This window comes from Diabrotica undecimpunctata, chromosome 7, assembly GCF_040954645.1.
Source record: "Diabrotica undecimpunctata isolate CICGRU chromosome 7, icDiaUnde3, whole genome shotgun sequence".
Taxonomy (NCBI): Eukaryota; Metazoa; Arthropoda; class Insecta; order Coleoptera; family Chrysomelidae; genus Diabrotica; species Diabrotica undecimpunctata.
In genome coordinates this window covers 107,681,825-107,697,280 of record NC_092809.1, presented here as the reverse complement: position 1 = coordinate 107,697,280, position 15,456 = coordinate 107,681,825, and positions in this window count along the sequence as shown.

The window sequence follows — 15,456 nt, the reverse complement described above, 5'->3', positions numbered from 1 at the left end:
TAGTCACTCATACCTTTTACCTTCAAAAACCTGTAAAAGACTTTTACATGAAATCGATGATTTTTTCACAGATACTCTGGGGTAATTACAAAATGAAGTAAAAGGATTCCATTAAATACTTACTATAAACTTCAATCAGCAGTTTAAATACATTCTTATGTCCAAACTGGGCGGATATGTGCAACGGTGTATATCCCTAAAAATAAATAAATAATTAAATTAAAAAGAAGTTAGTAAAATATAAATTAGACGAGAGTATATATTCTTCAAAATCAGTACAGTAATTTTAGTTTAAAAAAATTTACCATACAAAGTCCTTTTCATCTTGAATTGCTCCGTTCAACCTGTTTATAAATTTTCTTTCAATAATTTGTTTTTCAATATCTAATTATCATTCTAATGGAAATAAGTCAAAATTAAATTTTAAAATAAGTTTATTGACGTTTCAATCTCCACTTCGGAAATCGTTCCCAAAATACAAACATTAATAAATTAAACAAATTTTGTTTTTTGTTACTTGTTGAAAAATTCTTCTAATAATTTTGATTTTGTCTGACTCATTTATATTAACAATTCAGACATACATTATACATTTTAAAGTAGACGACTTTAAAATGATATTGCCAATATTGCTGAGTCGCGTTCCTGGGACGACTTTATTGTAAGATAGTTTATTCGATTACATGAAATCAACTTTAGCTTGAGAATAGAGAATATCCGTCAGAAAAAATCATAGAATGTGATTCATCTTTAAAAAGACAACCACATGCCATGATATCAGTGAAATTCTTCTGTTAGTGATTCCGTAGTAAATCATGAGGAAAAAACCAGGAAAAGAAACTCATAATACTTTCCCGACATGGTAAGTATTCGGTCTTACTTTTAGTTTACTCTCAATAGACACCAAACTCTGATTTTATATGTATGTTTTTAAAAAAAACATAAATGGTGTATCCTCGATATGTTACTGATTTACTCATAGTGATATTTTCCTTTTATTAACTTCCTCTTTTAATATGGGTAACCAGATCCTACTGCATTCTGTCGAGGAACTTGCGATACAATTGGTCTGATTTAGCATAATTAGAACCGCTTCTTTAATTTTTCTCTTTTTACCATCTGTTTATTTTAGGACTATACTTGAATCGTACCATTGAACCTTATGTACATTTTCCCATGCGTCTTTACATATTTGAGATCTATCAAGTTCTCTATTTTTAATAAAAGATTAATGTTCACTTATTCTAACATTTATTGGCCTTGATGTTTCACCTAAATAAAACTGATTGCATGAACAGAACAACTTAGAACGAGATCCTACAGCATACACAGGAAATAATAAAAGGAAAATAACGATTCCATACATAAAAGAATTATCAGAAAAACTAAAAAAGATTAAAGATAGAAGGAAATAAATTGAACATTTCAACAATATTCAAAACAACAAAAACATTGAGATCTATTTTATCTAAAACTAAACCTAACAATGAACAAGACAGAAAAATAATTGTATTGATAAAATACCTTGTGAATGCGCTCAGTTTTATTTAGGTGAAACATCAAGGCCAATAAATGTTGAAGAATAAAAATAAAATATAAAAAACTTATATAAAAAATTAAATCGAGATGTAAAAAGAGAAGTAGTGAAAAGTAAAAATGAGATGTGGGATCGAAGATGTCCAGAGATGGATCGGTATATGAGTGGAACAAGAGTTGGACAAGCGTGGAATGTGATAAAGTCTCTCCGGAGGGAAGGAAAGGAAAAATCTAACTTACAGTTAATAGATCTGAAACAGTGGAAACACCATTATGAGGTCTTACTGGCAGAGGATAGATGTAAATTCCAAGAGATCGAAATGGAAGAAATATCCGAACATACACAAATAATTGAGATAACAACCGGAGAGTTAAGCGATGCCCTCAAAAGATCGAAAAACAGCAGCAGGACCTGGAGACATCCCAATTGAGTTGGTAAAGTATGGACCAAAAATATTACATGAGATATTGGTTCAACTATTTAACAAATGCTTAAAAGGACAAAATGATGATTGGAATGTTGGATACATCAATTCAATATTCAAGAAAGAGGATAAACGCAAATGCTCTAATTATAGGGAAATAACTGTTATCAACTCAGTGGAGAAGTTGTACGGTCGAATAATAAAAGAAAGAATAGAATCAGAATACGAAAACATAGAAGAACAAAATGGATTTCGTGCAGGAAGATCGTGCACTGATGGTATATTCGTTCTGCAGCAGGTAATCGAAAAACGGAAGGCAAGGAAACTATCTACCCACCTATTGTTTGTAGATTTAGAGAAGGCATACGATACGGTACCTTTGAAAAAACTGTTTCAAACATTGACGAAAGTAGGTCTCAGTAAAGAGTATGTGGATGCTATCGCAAATATATACAAAAATGCGTCGTTAAAGAAGGAAACTTTATATCTGAATAAATTCCAATAACAAAGGGACTTAAACAAGAATATTGTCTATCTCCGACCTTGTTTAAAATATATATTCAATTATCGCTAGAACAGTGGAGGAAACAAGTATCCGGAATGGGAGTAGACATAGGCAGTGGTAAATGTCCAACAACTTTATTTTTCGCAGATGACCAGGTAGTCGTAGCGAATGATGAGGAAGACATGGACTACATGTTTAGAAAACTAAAGAAGGAATATGAAAAATGGGGCCTCAATATGAATATGTCAAATACAGAGTGTCTTAAAATAGGAGATGATGAAGAAGATGCAGAGTTAGAAATTAGAAACACAAAAACATGCAATGAATATAAATATCTCTGATCTATAATATCTAAAGAAGGCACTACCAAGAGAGACATTGGAAACGTAGCAGGGAAAAAAGCGGTAAACATTCTAAACTCTCTACTATGGTCTAAAGATATTAGACAAGAAACGAAATTGACAATCTATCAAACCTTGGTAAAGCCTATTATGACTTATGGGGCAGAAGTTTGGCAGATCACGAAAAAAGATAGAAGAAGAATAGAAGTAGTAGAAATGGATTTTCTAAGGAGAGCGTGTAGTGTATCCAAAAAAGATCATATTAGGAATGAAGATATAAGAAGGAGAAATACTGCATATTCCAGTGTAGACAGAATTGAAATGAGACAACTAGTGTGGTATGGTCATGTGAAGCGAATAAATGAAGATAGATGGCCAAAGAAAACTTTAAATTAAATTACATACCACAAAAAAGATGAAGAAGGGGAAGGCCTTTAGTTGCGTGGGAAGAAAATGTAAGGCACATAATGAGAGATAGAGCCATCAAAGAAGACGAATGGATGGACAGAAAACGATGGCGGTCGAAATGCGAGAAAGCGGCAGAGGCTGCAGGAACCTCGCTTATATATACATATATATATATATATATATATATATATATATATATATATATATATATATATATATATATATATATATATATAAACTTTTTGTAAATTGGTGAAATTAGGTATAGAGTCGAATATAAACTAACTATAATTTAAGTATCCTAAGCTGACATAGTGCAAAGAGGCTCAAAAGGAAGTGCAAATAAAAAAAAATCATTAAATATAAATTTAAAATAATTATAGACAAACTAGATGGAAATTTGTGTTTTTGGTATATCGCTTAATTGCGATTAAATTGTGAATCCAACCTATGTTCTTAATGACATACAATCCTCTGGTATACTTAATTCAAAACCCATAAATTTATCACTATATTATCGCAAGCTCGCATTTATTTGGCAGATACAAATTAGTATCTTCATATTTATTATAATTAAAGTTTGTAAAATGAATTTTTAAAGATCGGTGAAACGTAAGCAGGTGCTTCATCGCCAATTATGGCAGCTTACACTCTTATCTGATCGCATCCAAATATAAAAATTATAATTTATTTTGTTCTTAGTTTCCTTATGTCAAAAATCTACGATAAGATTTTTCGGGGCGCTTTTTGGCTCATATCATATATATCCTGGAAGTGAGATCGCTGTTTACCGATATACTCGTATATTTCTCAAGAATTTAGCCGTTTATGAAATAAGTTACAGGGAGATTGATGAAAAAAAATAGCAATATTTACTTACGCGCCAATAGCTCAAATTTTATTGTTTATTTACTGGCTAATATTCAATGGAATACCAGAAAATAATAAAGCGCCTGGACAGCAATAGCATGATTGCAGAAATAATAAGAAATACAGGAAATCATCAATATCCTTCACTATATTAATTAAATTAACGAGAAAAAGAAAATTGATAACAACTAGAATAAATCCAGAACAATACTTGTAAATAAGATCAATGATGGAACTGAAAAACTTATAACATTGATACCCCAATAATGCTGATCGATGTTTTTACTTGTATTATACTCACCAAAATAGTTACTATTATATTAACGTTAAGATATTTTCCCTTTACATCTCTATATTTCACTAATTGTTTTTTAGGTTCATCACGAGAAACAAAACAGTTAATATGGTACGGCCATGTACAGAGAATGCCAGATGACAGGATTCCAAAACAGATTTTGACGTGGACACCACAAGGGAGAAGGAAAAGAGGAAGGCCGAGAAAAAGCTGGAGAGAAGGAATTGAAAAAGAACTAGAGGAAAGAGAAATCCCTCCAGGCCTATGGCTGAATAGAGAAGAATGGCGGTTAGGAGTCGGAAGGCGTCGGAGAACGCTGTAAACCGATAGTAGTAGTAGCACGAGAAACTACGATATAATTTTTTAAAACAGTGGCGGTTGTGACCCCAGTATGCGGGTAGGCGACACATATCTTCTTATTCAGCCTTCATTTATCCATTGTTGAACATAGGCCTCCTCCAATTGCTTCCACTATCTTGCTATCCATCTCTTTTTGGGTCTTCCCACGCTTCTTTTTGTTTCTCGAGGTCTCCAGAATGTCAGTTTATGAGACCACCTGTTGGTGTCCTGTCTTGTTACATGTGCTACCATGGGTAGCACATGTAGCGACACATACACCTTTATATATATATATATATATATATATATATATACATTATTTACATTTTTCTTGGATATAGGACCTATAAGCAGATTTGAAGGGCCTATTCCTTGACAAAACTCGGGAGTGAAACAGTTCGTGTCGTGATGTACTTGAGCAATGACACAGATACCGGCACAATCCCGGTCCCTTCCAAATCGCCTTTGATATTATTCATCCCAAAACTAGAGCCACGAGTAGATTCGGGAAGAACCCGTCCTTGCCACCCTCCGGCTCATCCACCAGGTGTTCACTCGATCTCGAGTCTCCCGGACATCAAGTTTCCTTATACCATAATTGCATTTAAAGAAGGCAACTATTTAATTCGCGCTACTCAGGAGAATAGAACATTTATGAAGTCCGTCTATCCGCTGCCATTAAAATTTAAATTCGCTGGTGTGTATTCTGACCACAGTATCCCACAGCCCAGAGGCAGATTGTGAAATAAACTATCAGCCAGATATCAATATATGTTTGAAAAGCTTAGGATGCCGGCTGAACTGAAAAGTGGAAAAGCTATAAAAACATTTTTTTGGGGGTATCGAAGTATCATTTTTTGTTTATATATATATATATATATATATATATATATATATATATATATATATATATATATATATAAACAAAAATGGTACTTCGATACCCCCAATACCCCCGATATATACTCGTATATATATATATATATATATATATATATATACTCGTATATATATATATATATATATATATATATATATATATATATATATATTGCATTTTGCTAAAAATAGTTACACAGTTTTCACTTCCGATAAATTAAATTAATTCGCCTGTCTGGTAGAAACAAACTTATTTATGATTGTGTCTTAAAATTGTTCATTTTGAGACAAAATGGAAAGAAAATCCTTCTTAATTGAAAGTAAAGTCAAAGCTGTCAGTCGATTTTGTGGCATAGCGTTTCTTAAATAGTTTTTAATTAAGCACGAAAAATTACATTCATTGCTAAAAAAATGTAAATCTTTTAAATCCCTAAAACGAATTTTTAGTTGCATAATAATATTATCTATAATTTCAAAATATAAAGCTCTACATTTTATAGTGTGGTCCACATCAAACGATCCTTTCATTCTTTTAGATGGGTTTAAGTTAAAATCTGATAGGTACCCTTGTTTCAGACACAGAAAATAAATTATTAAAAGCCTGATCGTTACTAAGTTGTCGTATTCTTCCCAAAGCTATATCTATTTCTTTTTGACACAAATTTATATTCAAACATTTCAATTGTAAAATTTTGTACAATATGTCAGTGATACTAAATATTTCGTTATAAAAGCAAATAAGAAAAACAAACTCAAAATTTTTAAAATTTTGTAAAAATCCTCCAGTACCATTTGCAGATTCGGCTCCCGAAATTTCGTCTTCGATAATTTGATTGAAAACTGAAATTAACTCACTCCATTTTGAATGCATAACAACGCATTCAATTTTCGATGAAGTCCATCTAGTTTCACGATTTGTTAGGATACTTCGATTTAGACTTGAATTCAGAATAAATGTTCTTTTCGCCGAATTATATTAAAAAAACCAAAAAATATCCTACAATTTCTAATACATTTTGAGCCGTCTTGCAAAACTAAATTTAATCTATGAGCGCAACAATGTACAAAAAAAGCGTTTGGAACATCTACTTTAATTTTTGATTGCAATCCGTTTAAAGAGCCGTCCATTACACTTGCATCATCGTAACATTGAGCAACCAATTTATTTTTGTAATCATATGACTCAAGAACGTTTGTAATTAAACTATACAGAGCATCTGCAGATCTATTTTTGCTAATATCAAAAACCCCAAAAATCTTTCTTTCATCTGACCAAGTTTGTTAACAAAACGCATTGTTAAAATACACCGTGATTATACCGTATATGTATTATGTGTAATAATACGTGTAATAATATATGTAATAAAGCTTAATCATCTATTGTATATGGATGATTTAAAACTATTCGATGCCACCTGAGTCAGATGCTGAAAACAGCGGAAAATTTCTCTTACGACATTAGTATGCACTTCGGCCTTGACAAGTGTCGTGTCTTAAATATAATCAAAGGAAAGGTTCAGCCCGGTGGATTCGATATGCAAAACGGCCAGAACATCGATGCCATGGATGAAACTGATATGTAAAATACCTCGGAATAAAGCAAGCGCGGAAGATTGACCATAAGCAAATGAAAACTGAGATAACTACTGCACAGTATACCTTAGTTCACACCTTAATAGTAAAAATTTGTTTAAGGCACTAAACACCTATGCATGTTCCGCGCTTAGCTACTCATTTGATATTGTTAAGTGGACAAAAACGGATATAGAAAATCTTCAGCGAAAAGTACGAACACACCTCACAAAAACACAAAAACACCATCCTCGAAGTGCAGTAGAAAGAACGACATTACCGCGGTATTTAGGAGGACGAGGACTTATGGATATAAGTAAGCAACTAGAAAAACACATTACTAATTTAAGAACTTATTTTCAGGTGCAGGCTGAGACATCTACTCTACATCGCGCGATTTGTGCAGTATGTGCAGATGATAAAACACCGATCAAACTGAGCGAACCAGAAATGCGCATAAACCATCTTACTAAGAACGAAAAAATGCGCACCGGGATGGGTAAACGTCTTCACGGGCGACATCCTAATGAGGTCAGTCAAGACCACGTCGACAATAAAGCGTCGAACTATTGGCTGACATCAGGAAAGTTGTTCCCTGAAACAGAGGGTTCACTACTCGCCATTCAGGATCAGGTTATACCAACTAAAAATTACTTGAAATATATCTTCAAAGACCCTCAGGTCCAAAATGACAAATGCCGATATGGATGCTCAAGAAACCATCCAACACCTTACCGGGGGCTGCCAGGCATTTGCTACAACTGAATATAAGGAACGGCAAGACTCAGTAGGAAAGATCCTTCATCAAGAGATAGCCATCAAACTGGGACTTCTCCAAACAAACCATCCCCCATATTATCAATACGTTCCTGAAAGTATACTTGAGAATGGTAACTACAAGCTATACTGGGACCGCACTGTGCTCACAGACCAAATAGTGGCACATAATAGACCAGATCTCATTCTAGCTAATAAACTAAGAAGACAAACAACACTAATTGATGTGGCGATACCCAACAACAATAATTTTCGTGTTAAACAAAACGAAACGATCGCCAAGTACAGGGATCTGGAAATTCAAATACGAAGACGGTGGAGAATGGAAAGTACTCAGACAATACCTATTATTCTCTCTACTACTGGGGTTATTCCGAAGAACCTCCTAGAAAATATAAGAAAGCTAGGTCTGAATAAATATCTCTACAAGACCATGCAGAAAGCTGAATTTCTCTCAACCTCCAGATGTGTACGAAAATTTTTGGGAGATACTCCAGCATACCAAGTCACCTAGGGCTCGATAACATGGAAAGAGTCCCATCAGAGCTCAATCCTTTTGATACCGTAGGTATCTGGGATGAGTGAATTTTCCCCTTAGAGGGAGTGTGAGCCTATGGCTAAATCTGTGTATTAATAAATATATATAATTCTATTTTTTCTAACTGCTTCATTGTATAACTTATTGGATAAATGTGTCCAGCTAAAGCACTGTCAATAGTTTGCGTATTTTTGTTAACATTGTTAAATCTAATCAATGTTTAAATAATGTTCTTTTGAAGATTCATATTTTTTGACACTAGCTGATAAATTTTTCAAATCTGAATATCCATTACTCACCCAAACATTTTGCTTCAAATTTGAAAGCACTAAACAAGGCCAACAAAGAAATGAATTTATAAAATGACTACCGCATAACCATTTATGGTTTTCATACCATATTATTTAAATGATCTCGAAAATGGTGGATTATCCTTCTTATCTGTGGATAAAATTGGTAAATTTGGCAAAGCAAGGTTAATTACAATAATTTCTAATCTTTCTTGATTTTGGCGCATTGAAAAAGAACTTAAATAGCCAGCGGGCGAGTTCATCGCCTGTGAAGAGGAGGATATTCACTGACTAGTTGTGAAGCTGCGTTGTTTCTGCGTAAGCGTAAGACAGAGAGACGGATAGACGTTTTATTCTCTTTTAAGGCAAAAATTTGAAGCGCCTCTCAACTGCCATGAGGAGCGCAAAATAATTACTTCGGAGAGAATGAGATATCGAAATTTGTCGGGAAACAATTAAAACCAACATAAAAACAGTGGCTCTTGGACAACGAGAAATAAATAAAAACATAAGCAAAAAACGCACACCTTGGTTTTAAGAAGAGATAAAAGTAAAATGCCACGAAAATGAGAATGTTTATCTGAAATATAAATCTTAAAGAACGCAGGAGGCTTATGAATAATATAATAGTGTTCATAACGAGACACATGAGCTAGTGAGATAGAAGAAAACAGCAATGGGAAAGGTTCTCGAAAGAAATGGAACATGATTTTTATGGATTGCAGAAAGAGATGTGGAAATTCATAAGAAATTATAAATATAAATGAAGAAGTTATTAGAAATTAAGCACGTGAATAGTAAATGGACAACATAATTTAGGCAAATAAACCGAACATACTCTTGGAACTCTAGATAATAGACACAACATAACAAACTCCGATACCCTAGCGAGTAAAAGGAGTTAAGAATAGAAGAAGAGAACAACTTTTAGGAACCTTTATTTATGATGGACACTTCGAAAATATTCTGCAGACAAATTTTATCGACACCACCTTGTATTTTCATCCAATTAAGATATCTCGTAGTTGGCAGTTAATGAGATGGAGCGAAATTTACACCTTGTTAATGGGAAGAACTCTCATTAGTGAAATTTAAACTGAATTATTAATTTTATACCTGAGTAAAGTATCTTTAGTACGATTAAAGTATCTAGCGTTATCTTTATTCTTGGATAAACCAACGTCAAATTGGCGGTAAGTTGAAAAGCAAGTTGTATCTACATAAAATTATACAGTCGAAACGCCCAGAGAACAAACACCCAAGCGTCACTGATCTACGACCATACCTGTATGTTATTTGTCCTTTCGGTTTTTTTATATCAATAACAGTAGCATTTAAGACGGATGTAGTTAAATATTTATTATTCGTAAAAAGGAAGAGCACTTTATTTCTTATTTTATTATTTTTAACTCGTTATTTAGTTTATTCTTCTCTTGTTGTTATTAGCTGCTGCATTTATCTCCATCTTATCGTTTCAAAAAGCTTAATCTGGCCATCATTTGCGGACGATCAAAATAATAATAGATAAGACTAACTAATATCTTTTATTATACCGTTATAACTATTATTTATACCGTTTGTCGATTTCAAGAGAGTGACTTTCGTAATTATTTTTCTTCTTCTGCTTTTAACTTAGCCTGTTTTGTTCATCATTGCTTCTTACTCTATTGGAATATCTTGTCATTCCATGTCTTTCTAGATCACTTATGCTTCTTCTTTCGATTGGTGCTTTACCTCGGTTTATTTTAATTATTCTATTTTCTGCCATTCTGATAATATGACTATTTGATTTTCCTTTCGACATTACACCCATTTATATATGTTGCCTATACCACACGTGTTTTTAATGTCGTTAAATATTGGTCTCTTCATCAGTGTCTTTCCTGTTATTCTTCTTAGGATTCTCTTTTTACTTATTTTCAAGAAATTTTCAACATCTTTATTTTTTTTAATATAGTCCTCCCTCAGTTAAACACACTTTGCCCATCGGCGCTCCAGTTCGATAGCGTGCTGGATGAAAGTTGTTTCTATTGTGTCAAACCATGCATTCACGGCACACATCACTTCATGATTGGTCGAAAAAATATTCCCATGGGGTCTTGGATTTCCTGAACTTCGAGAACAGCCTGTAGTCACTTGGGGCCAAATTTGTAGAATATGGGCACTGCTCCATAATTCAGAAACCTGCATCATAAATGGCAGAAATTGCAACCAAGGATTTGTGTGCTGATACGTTGTCATGATGAAACAGCACACAAATTTCGTAAATTTCCCCGTATCTTTAATGACTGAGTGACAGAACTGGGTGGCCCACTTTAATGAGGTATAATGCTAGTTCACCTCTCACTTTAAACTCACAGATCACAAACATAAATCTAACCTATACGGAAATATAAAATGGGAAAAAATAAAGGTCCTTTTTAAGGACCAATCGACTAGAAATCTTGGACCTTGTATCAGAGTCTGTCATTTTAACATCGAGGGCATAAACAAAGCAAAATGCCAAGTGTTGTAGAAAATCCTGCACGATAACGACATTGACCTGGTAGCCATACAAGAAACCCACGCTGAAGACAAAGTTCAGCTTGATTTAAGGGGAAAGATACCTGACTACGATTTACTGTGAGCCACTTATGATAAACATAACAGTATCGCAACCTATATTCAAATCAATACATGCAACGAGTTCCTGCTTTATGTTTAAAATGAAAACAATATATATAAAGTGGTCACCAAAATTGAAGAGATTACTGTAGTTAATATATATAAACTGCCAGCCACTACATAAAAACCAGAGGGAGACTCAGTGGTAGAGACTCATCTAAACCCTACTATATACACTATATACCTATATACACTATATACGTCTTCGACTTCAACAGCCACCCCTAAATGTGGAAGTATAGCACGAATTCTAAAAATATGGAGGCACTGGTCGAATGGTCCTAAGAGAAAAACCCATATCTAGTTTTTGATGCCAAAAACAGAGGAATATTTAAATCAGCTGCAGGGAAAACAGCAGAATATAACCCAGATCTATGCTTTGTCTCAAGCCACTTCCACCTAGACGCCAAAAATGAATATAGACTGTCGAAAACCTTGACTTTAAAAAATCTAGCCGGCAGGAATAGTTCATGTTGCGAAAAATTGGAGGAGCTAACCAACTGAAATCCAGAGAGGATAAAATATCTTCTAACAACGTTGCCTCCCATATAGTATCTTTATCCAGAGCTCCACGAGACCGAACACATACTACCAAGGTGAAAAGAGACTTAACGGTATTAAAACACGACAACAGAATGGACTCAGAGTATTCAGCAAGAATTCTATTTGTGAAATCACACATGCGCTGAAGGTAATGAAGTCAGGTAAAGCACCTGGGTCTGATGGCATCCATCCTGAGTTCCTGATACACAATGGTGGATACACGAAAGAGTGGCTTGTAATTTTCTACACTGATATAAAGGCAACATTCCTCTCTCACCTAAGCAAATAAAGATAGTTGCAATTCCGAAACGGGACAAACCAAATGATAAGCCAGAGAACTACCGCCCCATAGCCCTATTCAGCATGGTATATAAACGTCTAATATAAACGTCTAATATAAATTAGAAAAGATTCTTCTTAACAGAATTATTTACAGGAGGCTATCAAATAATACAAAAAATTATAGGTTTTTCCATTTTCTGGACAAACTGTGGATTTTCTCATAGGAGTATGTATATATTTTTTGAATCACTACGTCATGCTTAATCGAAATAAATTAAATTTGGAAAAAAATATTTTTACAAAATAGTTTACAAAAAGTTTTTATTTTCAAGAAATTTTCAGGACATGTAGACCTCCACCTGGAAATTTTTCTCACGAACCGTTAGATGTAGAAAAATCCGGAGCATAGAAAAAGAACTAGCGGCCAATTTTATGTTAGTAAAGTGCAACAGATTGTCTCTCGAACCGAAATTGACGCCAGTATGCCCGATTATTGAATTTTGAAAAAAATCCAAAGTTACCCCCTTTGAACATTTTTGGTCAATTTCAAATTTTAAGAAACCGTTATTTTAATGTTGATAGATGCACTTGGTCTAGCTTATTCCAAACATGTTTTTTTTTTTCTATCCAAAAAAAATGGCAAAAAAATGGAAAAATCGAATTGAAAAATTTTCAGTTTTTTCCATTTTCCGGCCAAACGGTGCATTTTTTCATAAAGTTATGTATAAATTTGAAACAAAATATTTATTTTTATTTTCACGAAATTTGCACGACATGTAGACGCCCTCATCAAAGATGTACGGATCAAGTCTTGTCACTAACAACTTTGTAGAAGCTAGTTTTCAAAAAAAAAAAACAAAAAATAGCCGCGGCATTAATAGATTTAATAGCAATATATGATACTGTTTGGAGACAGGGATTAATATATAAACTGACCCGTATTACCTATCCCCTGCAGAAAGAAAATCAACCTCATTGACAACATGCTGACAAACAGAACCTTCCGGTCATAATGGGAAAGAATCAGGGCGAACAGATGAAACTTACTTTTACTTTTTAGTCTCTATATTGCTGACATGCCTGTAACTAAAGCTCGCAAGTTTGGATATACTGACGATTGGACCCTTGCAACAAGCAACCAATCCTTAGAAACTACAGAAAACACTCTCACGAATGATTTATCCATCCTCAGCGAATACTTTAGGAAATGGATATTAATACTAAGTACTACAAAGACTGAAGTATCAAATTTTCAAAAGATTGTAATGAGTCAACAGACGTTCTGCAATGTTAGTTATGTTTGTAAGTGTCACACTGATCAACTCCTTTGTCTACGATTTTAAGTATTGTGATATTTGCGGCGTTTGTTGTTAACAATCCGTCTTACTCGTTACCTTGCAGAGATAGCGCTACAAACGAATGAAGGTGCAGATACAACGAGTTAGAGTCTCTCTTCTGAAAGGAATATCTAGTAACTTGTATATAAAAGCCAATAGACTACGATAGGCAGGACATACACAGTAATGACACCTTATAAACAATGTATTTTTAGAAAGACCATATCGGAGAAGGACCATATGCAGTCAGAGATTTGGAGAAAATAGGAGAGAGACGATGGCAATAGTAAACGCGACTAAGATTCACGAAGAGTTGTGACGCTATTGATGATTTAATATTTTGACAAATTATAAATATTATTTATTATTATATATTTATAATACACACTCAGATGCAAAAAAACGCAACGGAGAAAATTTTGGTCAAATTCAAAGTATTTCAGTTTTTTTTTATTTTTATCCCTATTTTGATGATTTTTTAGCACACTGTGTAAAAATGTATAAATTTTAATTTAGTATAGTGAGTTTTTTAATAAAATATATGGCTAAAAATAAAAAAATTGAAATACATACTTTTACAAAATACAAAATTTTCTCCGTTGCGGTTTTTTTTGCATCTGAGTATACACACATGTCCAAAAGTTTGGAATACGTATAATAATATATCTACGCCTATGGTGGTTTTAAAACTGTTGTTGATATTCATTCTAGAGGGTTTTTTAAATGAAAATGATAAAAAATTTGAATCGTTTTTGTATGATTTTGGTCACATTCAATTGATTAGCGTATTTACACATTATTTCAGTCTTTGTTTAAATTTGAATTGAGCCTTTTAAAAATGCTTAAAAACGTGATATCTCATTTTGACAGATCCAGAGTAATTGCTTTGTTACAACAGGACTTTAGTCAAAGCTATATCGCGAATATTGCTGATGTTACTCAGAGTGCTGTATCGAAAATTAAAAAAAAAATTCCAAGATACAAATGACGTCAAGGATCATCCCAGAAGTGGTAGAAATCGATGTACAACAGCAGCACAAGACCGGCAAATAACATTTATAGCTCGTAGAAATCATCTGGAATCTACAAGTGGTATATCCAGAGAAATTTCTAGGCTTGAAGGACTGAATATTTCACGGCAAACAATAACACGTAGACTAAATGTGGTAAATTTGTATCATATAAAACCGCTACGTGTTCCTCAACTAACCTACCAACACAAAATAGTAAGGTTGCAATGGGCTAGAGAAATGGTGCATCATGATCCTAACTGGAATAACGTGATGTTCTCTGATGAGTCAAAAATTGACTTGGTATCTGATTCGCGAAGAACACTGGTTTGGAGGGCCCCAGGACGACAAGCCTCACTAAAAACAGCTAAACCGCGTGTCCCATTTGAAGGTGGCAGTATTATGGTTTGGGGTGGTATTATGAGTGGTACACTGACGTCACTGCTGGCCCTGAAGAGAAGAGTCACTGGTGCTGTATACATCAAGGAAGTTTTAAATCCTGTCGTACGTCTATTCCGAGGAGCAGTAGGTGATGAATTTGTGTTTATGCATGACAACGCACCTCCTCATCGAACATCAGCAGTACAAAATTTTCTTGAAGAAGAAGGAATATCTACATTACAGTGGCCCTCGAATTCTCCCGACATGAACATTATTGAATATGCTTGGGACATTCTCAAAACACGCATCAAGAAGCGAAACAATCCCTCTATTACACTTCGAGAACTTAAAGATGCTGCTCGTGAAGAATGGGATAGAATTCCGCAAGCCCAGCTCGACCAGTTAATCGGCAGTATGCCAAATCGCCTACAGGCTTGCATACAGGCCAATGGAGGAAATATCTA